Consider the following 18,889-nt stretch of genomic DNA (forward strand, 5'->3'; position numbering starts at 1 on the left):
GGCAGACATTATATTAATTTCTAGGCACTTTGATAAAATCAACAGAAATGTTAGCCTAGACATGACAAAACAGTTCATTTCATTCAATAATGAAAGAAAACCTGTATAAGCATGGGAACACTTTATAAATGTTTGAAATGACTGTAAATTTTGAAACTTGCAGTTTGATTCTACAAGCAATTTGTTAGCTATGAGCTTGACATAGTTATAAAACATTTGTCCATGATGTTTGCAAGAACAGGATGTTCTGCTTCAACTCACACAACTGTGAAGACAAGATGATTGTCTCTGTGAAATTGTTACCAGTTTTGTCTGACTAAATCATCAAGCACTGTAGACTCCTCTTGGTGCTTTTGATAATTACACCTTGATTATCATCAATGTCTTCAATAAGACATCAAGTAGGTGGGTGGGAATGCCGTCAAAGTGATCAATTAAAATTACCAAGACTTTATTTTAAAATCACTTCAGATATGTTCCTAAGATGCGGTATGAATGGTGGTTAATAAATGAATAAAGGAGTTGAAATTTACATACAGATGACATTTTAGACTACAGCATAAAATAAGTCAGTGGAAGAGAGAAAAACACAGATCATTCCCTTTAAGACATTTCCATTTTTACAAGCTGTGGCAAATAATTTCCAGGCGAAGCATGAAGTCCTTCAAATTTCACAAGAAATGTTAATATATACTCAGAACTGGGCATCACTATGAAAGAATGCAAATCATTGTCAATATGCAGGGCATGTCGTACTAAGATTTTGTTGCTACTGCATAGTCACATATAACTCATAAATATACAATCATAGTACTCTAGAAATCTTGAATGCCCTACATTCAAGCCTGTGTGACTACAATCCCCCATGATTTTGTGCCTTTTTTTCTTACAGTACAGCATCTAAAATGAGAAGTCAGCTTCACTGAGGACCCCAGACATACGTATTCTTTGTTTTGTAGAAATATATAAACCAGTAGTAGTTGTAGTCATCTGACACAAACATAATTTTCTGCTATATTGCATTCCAATCTTTTTTTTTCAATTGGTTGGCTAAGTCAGTGCCAACACCTAATAATATTTAACATTTTATTCAAAAATCTTCATCGAATCCTGGATTCTAGCATTTGCTCTAATTGTTGATTGACCATTTATGCAGCCAACATTAATTTAACTTTAAGCATAACTGATTACTAGTAGAAAAGTGATTTTGTGGCATATCATGCAAACACAATCTTATTCAAAAAGATTTTTCTACTTCCATATTGACATGCATTTGGTGAAATAGTTTTTAAAAACCTAATGGTTTTGATGGATATATTGATATTATGGTTAATAACATTTTTTCTCACTCAATTTTCTATAAGCTTGAACAGTTCTTTACAATTTAAAATACTTTTACAATGATGTGCTTCCAAGTCAGTCTTTGGTGTTAAGCTCTGAGCTTTATTATTATTACTATTATTATTATTATTATTATTATTATTATTATTAAGGCAGGGACTGTATCTAATCCAGCTTTGTATTCTCAAGGCATAGAAGCAGTTTCTGATAGGTATTAGATACACAAACAATGTTGCAATGCAAATTATAAACCTGGAGTACAAGATCTGTGCCTCTCTCAGGACCTGTTTTCCTGGAAGGTAAACCATTTCCCAGCTGCTTGTAGGTTAGATGCTATTGGCAGACTTTTTCCAGATAATCCTTTAAGATGTAAAAGTTCTGTGATGTGATTTACACTCCAGAGACTGATGGTGGATAAGGATACCTAAGATGACATTTGTGCTTGGGTCCTCCTCCTTCCCTATCCTTCTATCACTATCTTATAGGTTTAATTCTGCTGAGTACACCCTCAATAAGCCATGTGCTCCTGCACTAAAGTCCATGATTTCATGATCTTTATCTAGTACAGATGTGAAAAAAATCCACTAGACTACAGTTTCCCCCAAGGGGTTCATCTCCATTCCAGACTCACACCAAAACCCAAAGTTATCTAGCCCCATTCTCCTCTACTTATACCTCCCACCCACCTATGCTGGTGAAACTGACAAAATAACTGCATTCAAAGAGGAAAGAAATAGGAAAGACCTAAGAGTCCTTGGCTCACTGTACTACTGAAATCCATCTGGGCACATGTGTCCAGCTCTCTCTCCTTCAAACACAAGGAATGTTCTTTGACTATGGCCCAGTTCTGCTACCTGGAAGTTGTTCCCTTAATGTACTGTTCTCCACATCTCTTGGCAAGCCCTCTGAGAATATCTTCCTTTTCAATGAGAAATAGCCCATGTTTGGACTGGGCAGCCTTCTCAGCCTGCTTTCTGGCTGTAGGAATTTGGCATTTCAGGCCTATTTTTCATTTTGAACTGTCTTGGGCCCTGAAGAGGCCAAGTTGGTAGTGCTTTGGCCAGGACAAGCCTCTTAAAATGTTATTATTTTTGGAAATAAATCTCTATGTCCCAAAATTAACATCTACAATCCTTACTGAGATTTATTTCTCTCTACATTGGGTGTGGTGGGCTGCTGTGTAGGACAATGTTTTAAGATTCTCCTGACCCCTTTTGTCCAAGTAAAAGAGTGCATAAGCAATGTATCCAGCCATTCTTATTTCTTAACAAATTTTTGTTACAACCAAAGCTTTGATTTTTTTACCTTAGTGTATTTCTTTGAGAAATTTTTGGAGTTTTGGATACTCTATATTATTCTATAGAATAATCTATATTATTTAGATTATATTTATATATTTTGAACAATCTATATTATTCTATATTTCCTGGAAATTTTGCTTGTACTCTAAGTATCTTCTTAGCTCTTGCTTGAATTATTTTAGCATATTCAGCTAGAATAACCCAACTGGCATTTCCACATTCTAGATATATCTTCATTAACATTAAAAAGTTCACTGGAAAATTTTTTTTAACTTCCAACATTCCTCAGGTCATATGTTTGCCTTTGTTTTTCTGCCACTATATAGTTCAGTTTGCTCTTTTTGAAGACTCAAATAATTTTCTCTGTCTTTTCTGTCTCAGTAATAGTTTACTTGCTATTCAATCTGCTCCCAGCCTCCTCACCACTTTTCTAGCCTTTCCTGTTGCTGAACCCCATTCCAATGCTACGTATTTTCGTGTTTTTTAAAGCATTAGATTCCAATTTCTGTGTCATTTATTTATTGCTGCATAACAGACTGTCCCCCCAAATAGTAGTGTCTTAAAAATATTATTTTATTTCCTCTTGACCTAATGAGTTGGCAATTTGGGCTGAATTTACTAATTTACTCTTGAAGATACAGTCATCTTCCCCACAAATTTGTTTATAAGAGTGGCACTACCTCATATCCAGTGCCAGTTTCTTTTAGTAAGGCTGGATTTTCTTTGCATGTGGTCTTTTTTTTTTTTTTTTTTTTGAGACAGAGTCTTGCTCTGTCACCCAGGCTGGAGTGGAATGCCACGATCTCGGCTCACTGCAAACTCCACCTCCCAGATTCAAGCGATTCTCCTGCCTCAGCCTCAGGAGAAGCTGGGATTACAGGCACCCACCACAACACCCGGCTAATTGTATTTTTAATAGAGACAGGGTTTCAACATGTTGGCCAGTGCAGCAGCACCAGTTGTGGGGGGTCTGTCCCTTGCAGATCCCTGACCTAGCGAGGGATGAATAATGTACAGTGACATACAGATATTCTGCTTTGCCAGTCCACCTGAGGGTGTCCGAGCCTCTTACAGACTCCTTGTTGAGTATTGTAAACAGTTGCAACCAAGGCCTCCATCAGCGAGACTCAAATTTATTCGGTTAGATTAATGAAGAAAGGCTTGAGTCAACACCATTAGAGGTTAATTGACATTGTGGACTTCCCAAGTAAAAAGCACTTAAGCACCAAAGGTGCATCAAAGGTTAGTCATAAGACCACATGAATAAACAAGCTAGCTAGGTAAACTATTCTGCCTTTCTTTGTTACTACTTTGTTTAACTAAAGGTAAAGGGACCAGGCTGCCTTCTGCCAGATCTATTACTGAAGTTATGCAAACTTCTTGGCCTTCTAAGAAGATTTATGTCTACCTCTATAGCTGGCTCTAATATTTTTCCCACCAGCATGATTGAACGCCAACAGGCCAGGCTGGTCGCAAATTGCGTACCTCAGATGATCTACCCACCTCCGCCTCCCAAAGTGCTGGGATTACATGCATGAGCCACCATGTCTGGCCTGCATTTGGTCTTTCATTATAAAGGAATCTGAGTTTTCCCACCCAGAAGTGCCACATCCCAAGAGGGGGAGAGGCCTGTTAATACCTAGACTCAAAAGTCACAAAACTTCATATTTGCTCTATTCAATCCTTCTTTACATGTTGTAGGGTCAGCCTAGTTTTAAGGGTGTAAAAATAGACTCTACACTTGATCAGATAATCAGAATAGCTGCAAAAAAAAAAAAAAGCATGATATAGCAATAACAGATTATTGTGGCCTTCCTTATAAATTCCAATTCTTTAACCATGGTTAAGGAATTTACTTAATGAATTAAGCTATATAATTTAATCTTTGATTTTTAATAACCTAAAATGGTTTCTTTGTAATACTAGAACTTATTAATAAAATTTACAGAGATTTCAAGCAACTCATCAGATATAGTGAACAAAACTCCAATAAAATAGCATGTTTCGTTACAAAATTTTTGGAGAATAGTAAATAACGTGTAACTAAATACCAAAAAGACAATTCATTTTATAAATATTCATATTTGTTTGTATTCATTGTAATTATTTTTCCTCAGGCTTAGGAAATTTTTTTTTTTTTTACCAAGTTGTCTGTGTCTTGTTTTAGAAACCTCTAACATTTTTTTGCATTTGCACATCTTTAGGCATCCTATTTTATTTTTAACTATATGTGCTACCTTTAACAATAATAAACATTTTGAGGGTTCATTACTTAGTTGGTTGAAATAGTCTCTGAAAATTATTTTGCCTACATATAATTAAATCCATTAAAATGGCTTAATAGCATCATAAAAATGTAGGCAGATTAATATTCATAGTTCACAATGCGAATGTTTCTAGAGGTGAATTCTAAGCTTATATGGTTATTTTAACCAAATTACTTCAATAATACTGACTTTTCCTTTTTTTACTGTGTAAAAGTCTAAATTGGTTGAGACAATTCCTGTACCATTAAAATTATGTTAAAAACTATTGAAATTTCTTATTGTTACCATCAAAAACTGAGATACTATCTCCGTTATTACCTATTTCATGTTTTTCCTGATCCAAATATAGTGTATATTATTATGTATATGAATCCACATCTTAAAACATCTTAACATCATTTACAAATTATAAAATTATTTGCTGTTTTGCTAGGTTTCCCTTCACTTTTATGAACATTTGTAAAAAACTAGTCTACAAAATTAATTTAATATTTTTATTATTTTAATGAGGTGTCATTATCTATACCCTAGTAGGCTACAAAATATTAATATGACTCTTCCTCTTCTAGTTTGCCTTCTAACTTTTCTCTATTTATTCTTACTTATGACTTTATTGTCCCTGCTAAAAATATCAATTGTGCGAATTTATTTGAAAATCTTCAGAAAAAAATACTAATATTAACTAGAATTAAAACTAATAACTAAAATCTCTGTAGTAGCACACACATGAACTAATTTTAGGTAAAAATGAAAGCCATAAATAATGATTATATTTTTATAAACAGTACTGCCTATGATGCTTGCTATGGGCTGCATTTTGTTCTCCCAAAATGTATACGCTGAAGCCCTAACCACCAGAGTAACTGCATATGGAGACAGGGCTTTTACAAGGTAACTATGTAAAATGAGGTCATAAATGTGAGATCTTAGTTCAATAGGATTGTTGGCCATATCAGAAGAGGAAGATATCTCCACTCTGTCTCTTCCCCCATGTGCATCTCTTCCCCCAAATGGCCCCCTCAGGAAAGGCCATTTGATCACACAGAGACAAGGTAGCCTTCTACAAGCCAGGAGGAAAGCTCTCACCAAAACCAAACAATGCTGGTGCCCTGACGTAGCATTTCCATCCTGAATACTCTAAGAAAATAAATTTATGTTGTTTTAGCCGTAAAGTTTATGGTATTTTGTTATGTCGGCATGAGCTGACTAATATAGGACTTTAAAGTTTTGTTTCATTTGGATTGAAATTAAATGAGTTTAAGTTTTGAAGCCATTCTTCTTCAATCTGATTCTTCAGAAAATAATTTCATTAAATTCTCCTGGGGAAAGGGTTCTATAGTTAAGTAAATGGGGATAGGCTGGATATCCCCATTTATTTCCTCTTGGAAACTCAAAGTATACATTCATTTATTACAGTCTTCTAGAATCTTACTGTTCAATGTTGTATAACCCAAATAAAGCTAGGCTTTCTTGAGATTAAATTTTAATTTAAATTTTATCTCAGCATGAAGACAGAACAAAGGAAATCTCACTCAAAACATTAGAAAGTAGTAGTCCTTTAGTAAAAATTTATTGCAGACATAGATAATGGGGATACAAAACTCAACACAAAATAACGTAACTTTACTTATATAAATCTCCGAATCCTACTGCACATGGAGGCACCACTTTTCTCCCCTGTTCCGCTCTAAAATTCCTTGAAAAGTCGTATCTCCAAACTTGTTTTGATTCTCTTTCTTCCTTATTCAGATTTATGATGGTACAATTACTTTATTATTTAGAACATTCTAGACCTTTTCTGCCTTCTCCCACATATATCTTCGTCTATCATCTCTAAAGATTGATAAATAAAAGTTCTTGTTCAGAACATTGTTTTGATGTTTTTGATGTTTCACATTTGTTCACCACGTACTTCACGAATTTTGCTACCAAGCATCTATCAATACTATAAGGAATGAATATTCTACAGGATACAAACAAGGAATATGTATTATAAACATGGTTTTGTGTTCACATGGGTTGAATCTTCAGTTATTCATATAAATGGAATTTCCACACAGTAGATGCATAAGTGCATGTTTAAAAATTAACTGAATATTGCCATGACAGTATTAAAAGATGAATATCAAGCTTAAATGTTCTCTATTGGAGCAAAACATAATCACCCTGAGATTTCAATCGGTGCAAATACTTCACTAGTGTGGTAATGACGACACAAAAACAGTCAAGAACATCTATCTAGACGTAATAAATCTTGTCCTCATTTATATATGTTGTGTATAATCCCATAAATGCACATATTTGTAACATAATTGAATTACCACCATTCATATTCTAACCATAATCGATTTTGAAACACCAGATTTCCAAAGACCTTATTGTCCTTTCCTGCAAGAGCTCACAGTGCACTTTTTTACAGTTTAAAATAAACAAAGCTCCACTCATGAAAGATTGACTACTATAGGAATGTCCCTCTCCTCATTAAACAATCAGAAAGCAGGAAAAAAATATAAAGCAATGTTAGCAGTGTTTCAGGCATGGGGTAACTGGCCTCATAAGACTCAGATCCCTGAAAAAAGAATTGCAGCAGCTTACTGGCAGCAAGCAGTTTCTATGTCATATCCCAAAGAAATGAAACTGTAAAGTCTTACTGAATTGGGGGTGGATGGGAGAACTACCAGAAATCAGTAGACCAAACAATTCGCATGGCTCACAAAGGGTTAGGAACAGTTTGCTGTCAGCAGCTGTGGAGAAGGGCCCACCCCTCGTGAGGTATTGGATAGATTCCTCAGAAGGATCTTATCTTAGTAGCTGTGCTAACTTAGCTACAACATAAAGATTGTAGACACACCATGGCAAAGCTTAAGAGCAAGCCTTTAAAAGGGCCAAACTGATTCACAACCTGTTGACTACACATTAGAACAATATTTAGTTTTCTTTATAAGAATATAATCTATCACCTAAAAAAACAAAATTCAACAATAAAAATTTACTAGGCATGAAATGTGCCAGGAAAACATGATCCTTAAGCAGGAGAAAAATCAATCATAGAATCAGTCAGAAATACAGGTAATTGAATTAGTTAGACAAGAATCTTTAAATACTATTATAAATCTTATAAATACGTTTAAGAATTTAAATACACAAAGATGATTAGGAGCTAAATGAAATTTATTTTAAAAGATCCAAATTGAACTTCTAGAAAAGAAAAAAATCTGATCTCTGAAATAAAATAATATACTGGATAAGATTAAAAGCATATTAGAATAAAGGAGAAAATACTGGAGAACTTAAAAGTGGGTGAAGGATATGAACAGACATTTCTCAAAAGAAGACATTTATGCAGCCAAAAGACACATGAAAAAATGCTCATCATCACTGGCCATCAGAGAAATGCAAATCAAAACCACAGTGAGGTACCATCTCACACCAGTTAGAATGGTGATCATTAGAAAGTTAGGAAACAACAGGTGCTGGAGAGGATGTGGAGAAATAGGAACACTTTTACACTGTTGGTGGGACTGTAAACTAGTTCAACCATTGTGGAAGTCAGTGTGGCGACTGCTCAGGGATCTAGAACTAGAAATACCATTTGACCCAGCAATCCCATTACTGTGTATATACCCAAAGGATTATAAATCATGCTGCTATAAAGACACATGCACAGGTATCTTTATTGCGGCACTATTCACAATAACAAAGACTTGGAACCAACCCAAATGTCCAACAATAATAGACTGGATTAAGAAAATGTGGCACATATACATCATGGAATACTATGCAGCCATAAAAAGGATGAGTTCATATCCTTTGTAGGGACATGGATGAAGCTGGAAACCGTCACTCTCAGCAAACTAGCCCAAGGACAAAAAACCAAACACTGCATGTTCTCACTCATAGGTAGGAATTGAACAATGAGAACACATGGACACGGGAAAGGGAACATCACACACTGGGGCATGTTGTGAGGTGGGGGGAGGGGGGAGGGATAGCATTAGGAGATATACTTAATGTTAAATGACGAGTTAATGGGTGCAGCACAGCAACTTGGCACATGTACACATATGTAACTAACCTCCACATTGTGCACATGTACCCTAAAACTTAAAGTGTAAAAAAAAACTGGAGAACTTAATGTCATACTAATAGAAACCATAAAAAATGAATCACGGAAAGAAAACAGTATTAATTGAAAAGCGAGAATAGTGCCCAAGTGAGCTGAGAAACTAAATCAAGAGGTCTAAAATATATGTAATATGTGTCCCAAAAGGACAGAGTAAAGAGAGGGTGACAGAAAAAAATTATTCCAGAAAATGGCTTAAATATTGTTTAATTTGATAAAAATCCACAGATTAAAGCAGCTCTATCAATCTAAAGGAAAATGAATGTAAATAAAACCGCAACCAGGCACGTTATAATCAAATGCCTGAAAACCCATAGGAAGGAAAAAAAACTTGAAAAGAAGCATGAGAACAAAAGATTATGCAGAGGATTAAAACAGACTTCTTACCAGAAACTACACAGGTTATGAAATAACTGCTCTAAAGGAGCAAAGGAAAAACTGTTAACCAAGAACTACAAACTTAGTGAAAATATCTTTTAAAATGCAGACAAAATAAACATCTTTAGAACAATATAGGTAAAGATCATTCACCATCAGCACCTAAATTACAAGGAATGTTCAAAGAAGTGGGCAGAAGCCAAATGATGGCAGAACAAAATAAGGATCTATGCAAATGAATTAATGTACCAGAAATGGTAAATACACAAGTAAATTAAAAAATAATGTTTTAAATCTCCTTAGAAGTTAATTGACTGCTATGGAAAAACTAATACCAATGTATTGTGAGACTTATATGTAGAAATAAAATATATGGTAACAGCACAAAGGTCAGGAAGCAAGAAACGTATCACTGTAAGATTCTTTTTTTTTTCCTCCCCCAGACGAAATTTTGCTCTTGTTACCCAGGCTGGAGTGCAGTGGGGTGATAGCGGCTCAGTGTAATCTCCGCCTCCCAGGTTCAAGCAATTCTCCTGCCTCAGCCTCCTGAGTAGCTGGGATTACAGGCATGCACCACCATGCCCAGCTATTTTATTTTATTTCTTTTTTTTTTTTTTTTTGGATTTTTAGTAGAGACGGGGTTTCGCCATTTTGGCCAGCCTGGTCTTGAACTCCTAACCTCAGGTGATCTACCTGCCATGGCCTCTCAAAGTCCTGGGATTACAGGTGTGGGGCCCATGCCTGGCCGTAAGGCTTTTATATGTGAATTTAATGTTAAATGGTGATAAATTAAAACATATACTTTAAAGTCTACTGCAACTACTAAAAATAAACAAAAAGTTTAGCTAATTAACAATAGAGGTTAAAATGAAAACATTTAAAATCTACTCTTTTAGCAATTTTGAAATGTACAATATATAACTATTAACTATAGTCTTTGTGCTGTGAAAATACATCTCTCAAACTTATTCCTGCTATCTAGTGCAAAAGAAAAATTGAAACACACACACAAAAACAAAAACAAAAACACACAATCCAAAATAAGGCAAGAAAGAGTTAAAAGAATATGAGGCAAACGGAATACAAATACAAAATGATAAATTTAAGTGAAAATTCATTGTTTTATTTTACTTTCTAAATTACATAAAGTAAAATCCCTCCCCTTTTGAAAATATACAAGTTTCTATGAATTTTAATACATGTAAAGAATTGTGCAACCATAAACACAATCCAGGTAATAAATGTTCTATAACTTTAATTCCTACATCCTATATAACTGCAATCTTTACATAGTCACATGCTTTCCTTCACCCCTAAATCCTGTCACTGTTCTTCATCACTATAAATTTGTCTTTTAAAAAAACATTATATAGATGGAGTTATACAATATATAGCTTAGCACGGTAAGAAGAAAAACTAGTGGTAGCACTCACAGTAGCTCTGAGTTATCTGAGTGTCCCAGAGAAATCAGATTAAGGTAATATTTCATGGTAGGACCTATGGAAAAACGTATGGAAGGCCGGACCCTGTGGCTCATGCCTGTAATCCCAGCACTTTGGGAAGCTGAGAAGGGCAAATCACGAGGTCAGGAGTTCGAGACCAGCCTGGCCAACATGGTGAAACCCCGACTCCACTAAAAATTAAAAAAAAAAAAAAAAAAGAAGAAGAAAAAAGAAAAAGAAATTAGCTGGGCATAGTGGCAGGTGCCTATAATCCCAGCTACTCAGGAGGCTAAGACAGGAGAATCGCTTGAACCTGGGAGGCAGAAGTTGCCGTGTGCCGAGACTCCAGCCCGGGCAACAGAGTGAGACAACGTATCAAAAAAAAAAAAAAAAAAAAACCGAATTGAAGAAAGTAAGAACCATCTCTCAAGAGAAATAATATAATCCTATGTCTTATGATATTTCCAAAAATAATTATTTAAATGCGACATTAGCTTACAATCAAACATTTTCTGGAATAGCAGAAGAAAAAGAGCATTAATCAGAATCAGTTAAAAAAAGATCTGCAAGAATTAAGATCTTGAAACTATCTGATACAGAATTTTAAGTACCAATGCAAAATATATTGGCAGGTAAAAGACAACATTACAAATTTCAGCAGAAATTTAGAAATTATTTTAGAAATGCATGGTAAATTTCTGTGGAATGAATTGGTTTCTTATCTTCTTCTAAAGATTAAAGCTGTTTTCTAGTAACACTATTATCTCATGGATTTTTTTTATAAATTCAGTGTTTTTCAGTCTACTGCACTCGTTAATCTTTTGGAAGCTCATATTCTCTAAATATGGACACTGGCAGACCCCCCACATGGATTCTTGTTTCCTTTTGGCACTAACCCAGTAACCTTTTATTGCTTCCTTGCTTTCCAATTTGGCAAAATATGCCAGCTTCTTTCTGTACATTTTCTGACCCTGACATGCAATGATTACTTCAAAGAGTACATTTTTTCTTTTTGAAAATATAATTTAGAAACATGTTTTAAAAACATGGTGTTAAACAAAAATGCAACATAACCTATTTTTAAAAATGAGACACATTTGCGTGTATAACTGTGAATGGGTCTGTACATGTAAATGTACTGGAAAAACATATGAGCATTTAAATAATGATTATTTCTAGTTTTCGGATAATTTCCCTTTTTTATACTGAAGATTATTGCTATTTTTTTGTATTAAATAGTTTTGGAAAAAACATTTGTTCAAAGAATCAAAACATTTTTCTTCAAACTGAAACCAAAGCAAAACAAACTAAAATAAAAACAAACAAAAAGAAACCTTAGTGAATTTGGCATCTGCTTTCATGTTGAGTCGTGCTTAAAAGGTCAGTAAATTATATCTGTTTGATCTGCACAGACAATTTTTTAATCAATCCTCTTTGCATGAACCTACTTCCTCTTTGGCCTTCTCCGCCTTGTTTTGATGCAGCACAAAAGCCCTCACCAGAAGCCAAGTAGATGACAATGCCATCCTTCCTGTACAGCCTGCAGAACCAAGATTTGAGAGAATTCTGTTCACATTTCAGACTGAATGCAAGGGAAAAGAGATTTTATTTTCTTTTATTAAATAAGATTCCAGTTCAAGATGGCTTACAGGAGACATTGAACACCTGCTCTCTCCAGCAAAAAAAGAACCAAAATTACAAATAGACAAATTTTAAATAGAAAACCTAGGCAAGAACACTAAGTCCAACAAAGAAGTCATGAAAAGCACTTCAAACACAGCAGAGGAAACTGAGTATATAGCTTGGCCAAGATTGGCCAGGAGCTTAGAAGGGCTCAGTCTTGCAGGCAAAGAATAAACAAGAGAACTTCAGTTGTCCGCATTTCCACCATGGACTTCTGGATTCCAAACCAGGAGAGAGTTCCTCTAGCCACAGAAACCCTGACACTAGCATTACTGGTGATCTGTAGACCCTGTGAGGGCACTGCTTACTGCTCCGGACAGGGAACTTGTACTGGGTTACTCATCCCTCCAATATCTAAGTGGCTGAAGCTGGGCACCTGGGGGAGCACACTCATCACAGGACTGCTTTCTGCCCTAGAAACCATAGTTCCCATATCTCTATATCCCATGAGTGCCCAGTGTCCACCTGGCTGACTACAGCAGCAAGGTGCTGGCTGGACTCAAAGAGGCTGTGGAGTACCCAGTACTCTAGTGACAGGGAATAATATTCTCTGGAAAATGGACTGTGCAGTACACAAAGTAACAGCTAGTAGGACAAAGAAAACCAAAGCATGTGCTTTCCAAAAGCCAATAGCTCCCTGCCTGGGGCTGTGAGAAGTGACTCTGTCCCCAGCAGCAGCACAAACTCTATGCTCAGCCCCACAGGGGGAGAGTGAGATCCCCTCCCACCAGCAGAGTGGCTTCTACGCTCTGGCACATGCGTAGAGAGCCAGACCTATTCTCCCCTAATACACATACCTGCGGGCACAGCAACTGCTGCCACCGGAAGCTGGGCTAGGTGAGCCAGACAGCTCTCTGACTGGAACTGTGAGTAGTGACTATGCCTCCATTGGCAGCATGGCCTCTGTTCAAAGGCTCATGAACAAAGGGTGGACTCCCTTTTACTCTTTGTGAGGCACTGTGGTGCAGTTGCCACAAAGTAACTATATACAGAATATTAAAATGAACCTCTATCTCTCACCGTATACAAAAGTCAACTCCAGATGGATTAAAGACTTAATGTAATATATGAAACTATAAACTACTAGAAGAAAACACAGGTAAAACTCTTTAGAACATTGGTCTAGGAAAATGTCTTATGTCTAAAACCTCAAAAGCACAAGTGACAAAAACAGACAAATGAGATTATATTAAACTAAAAAGCTTCTGAACAGCAAAAGAAACAATAAATAAAGAGACAACCTCTTAAATGGAAGAAAGTATTTGCAAATTACTCATCTGACTAATTACTCATCCAGGACTAGTATCCAGAATATACAAGAAACTCAAACATCTCAACATTAAAAAAAAAAAAAAAACTGCCTTTAAAAAATGGGCAACGGACATAGATGTTTCTCCAAAGACTAAATGGCCAACACGTATATGAAAAAATATTCAACATCACTAATAATTAAGGAAATGCAAATCAAAACCACAATGAGATATTATGTCATCCCAGATAGAATGGCTATTATTAAAGGATAAAAATTTCATTCTGGTGAAAATGCAGAAAAAAAGGAACTCTTATACACTGTTGGTGAGACTGTAAATTATTACAATCACATGGAAAATACTATTTAGATTTCTCAAAAATCTTAAAATGGAATGACTGTATAACCCAGCAACCCCACTATGGAGTGTCTATTGAAAGGGAAAAAAATCAGTATATCAATTGGATACTTTCACTGGCACGTTTATCGCAGCACTATTCACAATAGCCACAATATGGAATAAACCTAAGTGCCCACAATGAAAAAATGGTTTAAAAAGGTGATATATATACACAACAGAATACTATTTGATCATAAATAGGAAATGAAATCATGTCATTTCGGCAACTTGGATGGAACTGGAGGTCATTAAGTGAAATAAGTCAGACACAGAAAGACAAATACCACATGTTCTCACTCATACGTGGAAGCTAAAAAACTTCATCTCATTGACATAGAGAATAGAAAGATAGATACCACAGACTGGAAGGTAGGGGAAAGAAGGAGAGGAAAAGAGGTTGATTATGGGTACAGAGAGAGAGTTAGCAGAAAAAAGTTCTAATTTTTAATAGCATACTAGTGTGACTATACTTAGCAACAGTATTATGTATATTTCAAAATAACTAGAAGAGAATACTTGAAATCATGCCAAAAATAAGCCCTGAAAGTGATGGACATCCCAATTACCCTGACTTGATCATTATACATTATTTGCAGATAACAAGCACTCACATTTACCCTTTAAATTTGTAAATAATTATATACCAATAAAAGGGAAACATATTTGTAGTGCTAATTAATAAGATATAGAAAACTTATACAAGGAGTCATTTACGTGACGTGAGAATAAGCTCTTCATAATATTTGACATTGTTACTATTAGCAAAATTTGTGTTAGTTGGCGTAACATTTCAGGATGAACTGGCTCAATGCAAATAGATTTATTTTCGGGGTAATGATAGTACATACTTGTATCAGTATTTAAATATATTTTCCTAATTAAACAAAAATATTTTATTAGTCCGTTCTCGTGCTGCTATGAAGAAATAACCGAGACTGAGTAACTTATAAAGAAAAGAGGTTTAATTGATTCACAGTTCCACATGGCTGGGGAGGCATCAGGAAACTTACAATTATGGTGGAAGGTACCTCTTCATAGGGTGGCAGGAGAGAGAATGAATGCAAGAAGGGGAAATGCCAGACATTTCTAAAACTATTGGATCACATGAAACAATCATGAGAACAGCATGGGGGAACTGCCCCCATGATTCAATTATCTTCACCTGGTACCACCCTTGACATATGGGGATTATTACAATTCAAGGTGAGATTTGGGTGGTGACACAGAGCTAAACCTATCAAATATATATAAGGATATTGAAGCATTATAAAACTAAAAATTGAAAATAATGTAAATGGGGATACATAGAAAAGTAGGTATAAAAATTATGAATACCTGTAAGAGGTATTACTAAATTACTGTTTTAAAGAATGAAGATCTATCTATATCTACATCAGAATATATCTCTATGACAGTATATGTATGTAATGTTTGTATGTATGTATACATATGCAGAAAGATACAGCATAATCTCCAAGAAGTATGTGAAAAATCTGTCACAGAACAAGTTATTTTTAATTTTTTAAAGGATAATATTAAGTGCAAAGGATAATATTGGTGCAAAAGTGATTGTGGTTTTTGCCAACCTAACAGATTTGAGTGTTTACATATGTAGCTACACACACCTACTCTGTATTTAATTATGGAAATATAATTATATAACAGAATGTTAACATCAATTATCTCTTGGGAAATGAATACATTAAATTCCTGAAGGAGGGTTTCTTTTATTACTTTATGTACTTATATACTGTTTGCAATTGTCCCATAGTCACCTAATAATTACATATTTTTCAAAAGCATAACATTTATTAAGTATGTAAGTTGTTTTACTATACTCACGACATTCTACAAGTTTCACCAGTACGAAATTCCATAATATTTCATTACCACTAATAGAAACCTTGTACCCATTTGCAGTCACTCCCCATTTTTTATATTCCTCCCAACCTCTGACAACGAATAATCTACTCTCTGTGTTTACAGATTTTTCTATTCTGTACATTTCAAATGTAATTATATTATATGTGGTCTTTGTATCTACCTTCCTTGGAATTGCTGAATCATATGGTAACTCTATGTTTTTGAGAAAATGCCAAACTACTTTCTAAAGTGACTGTACAATTTTACAATTCCACCAGCAATATATGAAGGTTCCAACTTTTCTACAACTTTACTAAGCCTTCTTATTGTCTGCCTTTTGAAAATTATAACAATTTCAGGGGGTACAAAGTGATATCTCATTGTGGTTTTGATTTGTATTTCCCTAATGACTTATATGTCAGTTTACTTCAAGTTGAACATAATATTTGATCAGGTTTTCTAACAAAGTCACAAAATTTATTTCAGGAAGTTTCAAAAAGATCCTGATTCCCTACATAATGCCCCAAACTTATATATATATATTTTTTACAAATAAGAAATAGAAGAGAAATTATTTAAAGACAACTTTTTTTTTTTTTTTTTTTTTTTGTGAGAGAGGGTCTCACTCACCACAGCTTACTTCAGCTTAGACCTCTCGGGCTCAAGCAATAGACTCAACATTTGTTTCACACACACACACACACACACACAAAAAAGTGCTTTGAATTCAGACCACTGAGGGACTTTGTTAATTGTATAAATATCAATTTTCTACCCATTCATTAATCTTTAATAAAAATGTAATTTATTACATAAGTTAGGGACTCATTTCTTCAGTACTGTGTAACGTAATTGCTACCTTTACTGGGAACTTTCATGAAAGTGTCATCGTATAACTGCAAATATTATTTGCTTTCTTAGTGTCATTTATTTAGACCCACTTATAACAAAATAAAAATAATGCAATACATACATTCTAATGTAAACAATATATTTATTCTTCGTATGAGGTGTCATTCACATCTTATAAGTCAAATTTATGTTGGTTATATATCTTCAAGAATTTGTGAAAATCCTTATGAATTTACAAAGTAATATTCAATATTAAGTTAGCATTTTTAGGCAGGGTTTTCATGAAATTGATACATCAGTTCAATGTAACAATAGTGTATTATTGCAAAGTTTCACAAGTTAAGTATAGTAATGATAATTTTAAAAGGTAAGAACCTTTGGTTTCCAGTCTGGCACATAATGCTGGCCAACCTACAGGTTCTCGAGAAAACAACCAAAGAATTGCCAATATAACAGAAAATAGAAATCAATGCCAGAAAGGAAACAGGTTGTTTGCATGTGAGATACTTAAAGGAATGTCGAAAGATAATGTACAAATGAAAGAGAATACTTGAAGTGCATTAAAGAGGACGTGAATCACCTCATGTGAAGAAAAACTTCCTTTCTGTAATAAGTGGAAGACACAAACAACCGGCTGAAATGTTCTCCACTCAGAGAATTTGGGACTGGAGGAAGAAAACAGGTTAAGGTTGACTGGTATTTTGGAGTTACCACCCCATTCATGCTTACAGGAGATGTTTCAGACACCTCAGACTAAGGTTGTAGGGCCTTGGCAATGCACAATGGTTGGCTAGATCTTATGAAGGCAGTAGCAAGATAATTCTAAATGAAGGCAGGTAAGCCAGTTAGAAAGTAGACACTGAAACTAATTTAAGCTTCTTCAAGGAGAAAAATCTCTCAATAGCAGAGGAAAAGATACTTGGTCTATATACTTCAGCCCATTATTCCTTTTCATTGGCACCTGGGATTCTGATGTAATAAAGTAAAATTACTCTTAACTCTTCTTCATTTGTTTGTATCTCAAAGACTTACGTAGGGACACCATGATCTTTAAAAACCCATATAAAGTAATGATTCTAGACAAACAGAGACTTAACTTCCTAAGAATGGTGAGCAAACAGAAAATTCAAAATATTTTTTAAAATAAATTGGAGGACCAAAATTGTTTCCTTGTTTGTATTGGCAACAAGTAAGAAACAATGTGAACATTTTCAAAAAATCCCTTTTTTATTTTCAAAGAAATTTAAGAAGCTAATCATTTATGCAATTTAACTGGAAGGTCATGACAATGGAATGGAAACATTATTTAGGGAAATTACCGTAATTTATTTTTGTTAAATGTGTGAAAGTTTAAACATATTGGATCCTGCCATAGAACAATCCACAAATTAGAAGACAAAACAAAAAAATTCTGCTACACAGAGAAATGAAATAAAAAAGTGAAAATTTATTAATAGCAATAAACTTATAGAAAAGATAAAAAGTAATACATATGTTATATATGTATTAGTCTGTTTTCATACAGCTATAAAGAACTGCCCAAGACTGGGTAATTTATAAAGGAAAGAGGTTTAATTTACTCACAGTTCAGCATGGCTGGGGAGGCCTCAGAAAACTTACAACCATGGCGGAAGGCAAAGAGAAAACAAGGCAACTTCCCAAGACAGCAGTAAGGAGAAGTGCCAAGCAAAGGGAGGAAGAGCCCCTTATAAAGCCATCAGATCACATGAGAACTCACTCATTATTATGAGAACAGCATGGGGGAAACCGCCCCTGTGATTCAATTACCTCCACCTGGTCTCTCCCGTGATTCAATTACCTCTACCTGGTCTCTCCCCGCCCTGTGATTCAATTACCTCCACCTGGTCTCTCCCCGCCCTGTGATTCAATTACCTCCACCTGGTCTCTCCCCGCCCTGTGATTCAATTACCTCCACCTGGTCTCTCCCTTGACCTATGGGGATTATTGGGATTATGGGAATTACAATTCA

At 35.0% G+C, this 18,889-nt stretch overlaps 1 long non-coding RNA gene across 1 annotated transcript in view; it reads right to left on the reverse strand.

Moving 5' to 3' along the window:
* LOC134810098 (uncharacterized) overlaps positions 1-18,567 on the reverse strand; it is an 82,738-nt gene extending 64,171 nt beyond the window's left edge. The window contains exon 1 of the long non-coding RNA XR_010157316.1: positions 18,484-18,567. This is a non-coding gene — a long non-coding RNA (uncharacterized LOC134810098). The remainder of the gene's footprint in view (positions 1-18,483) is intronic.
* Between the last annotated feature and the right edge of the window lie 322 nt (positions 18,568-18,889).

The sequence above is a fragment of the Pan troglodytes genome, chromosome 4, assembly GCF_028858775.2.
Source record: "Pan troglodytes isolate AG18354 chromosome 4, NHGRI_mPanTro3-v2.0_pri, whole genome shotgun sequence".
Classification (NCBI taxonomy): domain Eukaryota; kingdom Metazoa; phylum Chordata; class Mammalia; order Primates; family Hominidae; genus Pan; species Pan troglodytes.